The 7,115-nt window shown below is 49.3% G+C and overlaps 1 pseudogene; it reads left to right on the forward strand.

The window, feature by feature from the left end:
• Positions 1-218: 218 nt before the first annotated feature.
• Positions 219-744, forward strand: LOC125093419 (keratin-associated protein 12-1-like; annotated as a pseudogene).
• The last annotated feature ends 6,371 nt before the right edge of the window (positions 745-7,115 follow it).

Consider the following 7,115-nt stretch of genomic DNA (forward strand, 5'->3'; position numbering starts at 1 on the left):
CCGTTCTCCCAGCACCTGCCTTGGAGCCTTCCTGATGTGGGGAGGCCGTCCAGGGGCCATCATCATGTGTGCAGGGGTTGGGACACCCATGTTTTCAGAGTCACACAGAAGTGGCTCCAGAGAAATCGTAAGGAAGGACGCAGAATCCGGCTGGTGCCAGTGACACACATGGGCACGTTTCCAAGTGTAACATGCATTTGGAGAGGGGCCAATTAGTCATGAGGGTTAGGGCCAGACAGACAAAACACCTGCAGCAGAAATCCAAGTTCTGGGACACAGCCTGGAAGAAGCACAAACAAGGAAGACAGCAGCTGTGTCCCGTGCTGTCCAGACCCCTACAGCCCGAATATAAAGGCCGCCCGGGGCAGGAGCCTCCAGACCTCACCGTCCTCCCTGACTCCACTCCAGCCCCACGCCACCATGTGCCACACCAGCTGCTCCACGGGCTGCCAGCCGGCCTCCTGCACTCCCAGCTCCTGCCAGACGTCCTGCTACGTGCCCGTGAGCTGCCAGCCCACCGTGTCTGTGCCCATGAGCTGCAGGCCCGCCATGTCCGTGAGCTGCAAGCCCGCCGTGTACGTTGTCCCCTCCTGCCAGTCCTCTGTGTGTGTGCCCGTGAGCTGCAAGCCCCTCGTGTTCATGGCCTCCTCCTGCCAGTCCTCCGGGGGCTGCCAGCCCTCCCGCCCCACCCTGCTCTACAGACCCATCTCCTGTAGCACCCCGTCCTGCTTCTGACCGGGATCCCCCCCCCAGCTGCTCCCAGGGCACAGGGGGCCACATCTGCGCCCCTCCTGGGGCAAGTCTTCAGCAGCCCCTGGGTTCTGCAAGGGCAGATGAAGAACGTGCCCAGTGGACCTTCGAAAGCCCATGGCGAGGATGTGGCAGGATGACTGAGATCCCTCTGTGACCCAGCTTGTCCCCTGTGGGAAGCCTAGTTTCCGGGGTCCTCTGCCTCCAGTGGGAACCAGCCATCTGTGAGCCAAATAAACCATGCTTTTCTGATGCAGCTCTGCGCGCCTGTCTTCTGTTTCTGCACACCCTGTCTGTGCTACAAAGTGGGGGAGGCTAAGCCCCTTCTCACAGTGGCTCATGGAAAGTGGGAGCCCCTGTGGAGGGCGTGGTGGTGCACGTGGCTGGGGGGCGGGGCATCACGTCAGATGTCCTGTGTCCTGGCTCCTGTGTTCCGGAAGGTTGAGTCCAGCTCCTAACTCTTTGTTACGTTAGATCTGCAGAACCCGACCAGGACTGGCCCCTGGCTATGACTCACTTCTATTGCTGGTCCACGTGTGGCCCATTTTTAGCTGATGGCTGATCAGTTATTGGTTATTATAACCACCCCAGGAACCTACTCCCTAACGTGGATGCCAGGACAGCATCAGCCCTTCACCGCTGGCTTCTGGGGTAACCACCGTCAGATCTGTGTGCTCTCTGCTGCCTTTTGAGACACAGCGGAGCCACACCTCTGTGCCCTGGAGAAGCGTGCTTTCTCCCGCAGCCTCTGAATGATGGTAGGAGGCTGTCCCACATGTACTGGCCTTGAACTCGCTTCCACCGCATGCGTTCTTGTGAGGATTCCTGTGCGTGCGTCCTCTTGACACTTTCTTGCTGCTCTACCTGGGGCTGCTTCTGTACAAGGGCAGATGTGGGTGCCGGGGTACTGGGGGCAGGAGGGCCTGGCCGTGTGCTGTCCTCATCCCTCCTTTGCCACCTGGGACCCTTCCATCGAGGCCAGCTGACCCCCTGTGTCTCCCTGCTGCAAGGCAGTCACCTTGTGCGTGTTGGGCAGTGCCTCAGGTGGGTGCATGGGGCCCGCTGTGTGGTCGCGGGACACAGCTTCCCCCTTGCCGTCCTGAGAGTGGGCACCATCTGGCAGCCCTGGGCCATGGTGGAGATTTGGGGAATTTGGCTTCTCAATCACCCGGTCTCCACAGACACCGCAGCTCCACGGCTTGTTTCTGGGGGTTTGTTTTGGGATGAATTTTCTGGGTCAGAGAGTGGGTGCATTTGAGACCCACTGGCCTGGCACCTCACTGGTGTGTAGCAGGAGGGGGCCTGGCTGCAGGCCACTGGGCAGCAGAGGGATGGGCAGCCACAGACCAGCCGGCAGGAGGCACAGCTCAGCCATGCAGGGGACACCATGTAGCAGGCACAGCAGAAACTCCCCTGGCCTGGGGGAGGGTGCTGCCGAGGGGTCCCGCGGCAGAGCAGCACACGTGGTGCACAGGGGCTCGAGGCTGGGCTGGGCCCGGGCAGGGGACATCAACACAGAGCGGAATGGCCATCTCCCTGGACGTTCCCCTGGACATTCCTACCACCCAGGTGTCTGTATTTGATGGGTTGGCTGTGCTGCTTGGCCCGCGACACCTGTCACAGGCTCTGCAGCCCCACCGGCCACAGGGAGGAGCCTGGTCCTCTGTTTCCGGTCAGTTCTATACTTGACCTCCCAAGCAGGTGTGGTGTGGACAGCACCACTGACTTGACTCAAACCTGCCCCAGTGTCTCGGACATCAGAGGACCGAAAACCAGAAGACAGCCTGGGAGAGGCCCCTGAGCGTCCCTCCCCAGACCTGCTTGGCTGGGTACCTTCTGTCTGTCCCTGTCTTCTGCCTCACCCACCTCCACCTGCCCTGCCTGTGCCACAGACAACACGGGCCTGCACACGCACACACATGCAGACATGAACGTGTGCGTACATGGCGTGCACACAGGCACACACACGAGCAGGCTCACACATGAGCACACACACGAGCGTGCACACAAGAACACAGACAAGCATGCGCACACGCACATACTTGGGTACACACATGAGCACACACATGAGCACACACGAACACACATAAGCATGCACAGAGGTGCACACATGTGCACACACACATACAGACACACTTGGGCACACACATGCACGCACACATGCACACACATGCCGCAAGGCACACACAGAAGCACACACACGCACACAGAGGCACTTACACACAGCACTCTGCTGGCTTATCAGGCTCCCTGGTGAAACTGGCCAGTGGGAATTCCCGTGAGGCTCACGGTGTAGGTAGGACCCCGGACGCCCGCGTGGGGTGCCTTCCGCTATGTTGCTGCACGAGAGGCATGCCGCAAGAGAAAGGCTGCTGGCAGAGTCTGGAGAAGGGAAAGGAGTTTTACTGGGTTAGAAAAGCCATCCCTAGTGCCCTCTGCAGGAACCTCGCTTGAGATTGGGGTTGATGACCCCAGCGCACGTCTTCACCCATGTTCTGAAATAAAGCAGTATATTCTGGCATGTTTTTTAGCATTTAAACGGCATATTATACCCTGCGTCTTTTTGTAACATGCTTTTCTCCCCTTAAACGTTGTGTTGGAGCCATCCATCCCAGACAACACCCGTAGCCCCTGCCATTTCTGTTCACGGCTGTCTAGTATTCCACCGCACACATATGCTGCGATCGGCTGACTCTCCTTCACGGGCATGAGGCCGGACGTCATATTCAGCTACTGCCTTGGATGCTGCCAGTTCCCATTCTTCTAACTTTTCTGGTGCGTGTGACCAGTTTCCTCTCTCCAGAAGTGCTCCTGCTCGTGCACGGCCATCGCCTACACTGGAGTGTGGAAACCCCTGTGAAGAGTGGCTGTCCCCACTTCACACCCCAGCTGCCATGGCATCGGATACCTTGTCTTTAAATTTTTTTCATTTAAACTCAGTTAATTAACATATAGTGTATTATTATTTTCAGAAGCAGAGGTCAGTGATTCATCAGTGCTCATTCCATCGCGTGCCCTCCTTAATGCCCATCCCCCACTTAACCCATCCCCCACCCCTTTCCCTCCAGCAACCCTCAGTTTGTTTCCTATGATTTAGTGTCTCTTATGGTTCGTCTCCCTTTCTGATTTCTCAATGTATAAAAATGCAACTGATTTCTGTGCATTGATTTCATATCTTGCCACTTAATGAATTCCTGTATGAGTTCTAGCAATTTTGGGGTGAAGTCTTTTGGGGTTTTTACATAGAATATCATGTCATCTGCAAAGAGTGAGAGTTTGACTTCTTTGCCAATTCAGACATCTTTATTTCTTTTTGTGTGTGATTGCTGAGGCTAGGACTTCCAGTACTATGCTGAACAACAGTGATGACAGTGGGCATCCCTGCTGTATGCCTGACCTTAGGGGGAAAGCTCTCAGTTTTTTTCCCATTGAGAATGATATTTGCTGTGCGCTTTTTGTGTATGGCTTAGATGATATTGAGGTGTGTTCCTCTATCCCTACACTGACATTCTAACCAAGAGGATGCTGTACTTTGTCCAGTGCTTTTTCTGCATCTATTCAGAGGATGTTATGGTTCTTGTCCTTTCTTTTTTTTAATGTGGCGTATCATATTGATTGATTTGTAGATGTTGAACCACCTGGCAGCCCCCGAATAAATACCACTTAGTCATGGTGGATTTTTTTTAGATTATTTATTTATTTATTTATTTGACAGACAGAGATCACAAGTAGGCAGAGAGGCAGAGAGAGAGAGAGAGAGGAAGGGAAGCAGGCTCCCTGCTGAGCAGAAAGCCTGATGCGGGACTTGATCCCAGGATCCTGAGATCATGACCCAAGCCAAAGGTAGAGGCTTTAACCCACTGAGCCACCCAGGTGCCCTGTGAACAGTCCTTTTATTTTTATTTTTTCATTTTTTATTACTTTTATTTTAAAAAATTTTTATTTATTTTTAAAATTTCTTTTCAGTGTACCAGAATTCATTGTTTATGCAGCACAGCCAGTGCTCCATGCAATACATGTCCTCCACAATACCCACCACCAGGCTCATCCAACCTCCCACCCCCACCCCTCCAAAACCCTCAGTTTGTTTTTTCAGAGTCCACAGTTTCTCATGGTTCGTCTCCCCCTCCAATTTCCCCCAGCTCACTTCTCTCCATCTCCCCATGTCCTCCGTGTTATTTCTTATGCTCCACAAATAAGCGAAACCATATGGTAATTGACTCTCTCTGCTTGACTTATTTCACTCAGCGTAATGAAGAGTCCTTTTAAAATACTGTTGGATCCTCTTAGCTAGTATCTTGGTGAGAATTTTTGCATCCATGTTCATCAGGGATATTGGTCTGTAATTCTCCTTTTTGGTGGAGTCTTTGTCTGGTTTTGGAATCAAGGTAATGACAGCCTTAGAAAAGTTTGGAAGTTTTTCTTCCAAACACAGGCAGAGAGGCATTTCTAATTTTTGAAACAGCTTCAGAAGAACAGGTATTCATTTTTCTTTAAATATTTGGTGAAATCCCCCTGGGAAGCCGTCTGGCCCTGGGCTCTTTTTTATTGGGAGATTTTTGATGACTGCTTCAATTCCTTACTGGTATGGGTCTGTTCAGGTTTTGTATTTCTTTCTGGTTCAATTTTAGTGGTTTATAAGTTTCTAGGAATGCATCCATTCCTTCCAGATTGTCAAATTTGCTGATGTATAGTTGCTCATAATATGTTCTGATAATTGTTTGTATTTCTTTGGTTTCGGTTGTGATCTCTCCTCTTTCATTCATGATTTTATTTATTTGGGGCCTTTCTCTTTTCTCTTTGATAAGTCTGGCCAGGGATTTATATCTTATTAATTCTTTCAAAGAACCAGCTCCTAGTTTTGTTGATTTGTTCTACTGTTCTTTTGGTTTCTATTTCATTGATTTCTGCTCTGATCTTTATGATTTCTCTTCTCCTGCTGGGTTTAGGCTTTCTTTGCTGTTCTTTCTCCAGCTCCTTTAGGTATAGGGTTAGGTTGTGTACTTGAAAACTTCTTGTTTCTTGAGAGAGCTTGTATCACGATACACTTTCCTCTCATGACCACCTTTGTTGCATCCCAAAGGTTTTGAATGGTTGTGTTTTCATTTTCATTTGTTTCCATGATTTTTTTCAATTCCTCTTTAATTTCCCGGTTGACCCATTCATTCTTTAGTAGGATGCTCTTTAGCCTCCATGTATTTGAGTTCTTTCCAAATTTCCTCTCATGATTGAGTTCCAGTTTCAAAGCATTGTGCTCTGAAATTATGCAGGGAATGATCCCAGTCTTTGGTACCAGTTGAGACCTGATTTGTGACCCAGGATGTGAGCTATTCTGGAGAATGTTCCATGTGCACTCAAGAAGAATGTGTATTCTGTTGCTTTAGGATGGAATGTTCTGAATATATCTGTGAAGTCCATCTGGCCCATCTGGTCCATCAGTGTGTCATTCAAAGCCCTTCTTGTAGATCTTCTACTCAGATGATTTGTCCATTGCAGTGAGTGGGATGTTAAAATTCCCTCCTATTACTGTATTATTATGTGTTTCTTTAATTTTGTTATTAATTGGGTTATATAACTGGCTGCTCCCATGTTAAGGCATAAATATTTACAATTGTTAGATCTTCTTTTTGGCTAGATCTTTAATTATGATATAATGTCCTTTGTCATCTCTTATTACAGTCTTTGGTTTAAAATCTAATTCATCTGATATAAGGATTTTTACCTCAGCTTTCTTTCGATGCCCATTAGCATGATAAATGGTTTTCCATCCCCTCACATTCAATCTGGAGGCATCTTTGCAGATAGCATATTGATGGGTCTTGCTTCCTTCTTTTTTTTTTTTTAAGATTTTATTTATTTATTTGACAGGCGGAGATCACAAGTAGGCAGAGAGGCAGGCAGAGAGAGAGATGGGGAAGCAGGATCCCTGATGAGCCAAGAGCCCGATGTGTCTCAATCCCAGGACCCTGGGATCATGACCTGAGCTGAAGACAGAGGCTTTAACCCACTAAGCCACCCGGGTGCCCCAGGATCTTGCTTTTTTATCCAATCTGATACACTGTGTCTTTTGATTGGAGCATTTAGCCCATTTATATTCAGAGTAACTATCAAAAGATATGAACTAACTGCCATTGTATTACCTGTAAAGTCACTGTTTCTGTATATTGTCTCTGTTCCTTTCTGATCTATGTAACTTTTGAGCTCTCTCTTCTCTTAAAGGATCTCTTTTAACATTTCTTCTGGGCTGGTTTGGTGATCATAAATTCTTTTAGTTTCTGTTTGTCCTGGATGCTCTCTATCTCTCCTTCTATTCTGAATATCATCCTAGCTGTAGAAAGTATTCTTGGCTGCATATTTTTCTCATT

Source organism: Lutra lutra, chromosome 1, assembly GCF_902655055.1.
Source record: "Lutra lutra chromosome 1, mLutLut1.2, whole genome shotgun sequence".
NCBI lineage: Eukaryota > Metazoa > Chordata > Mammalia > Carnivora > Mustelidae > Lutra > Lutra lutra.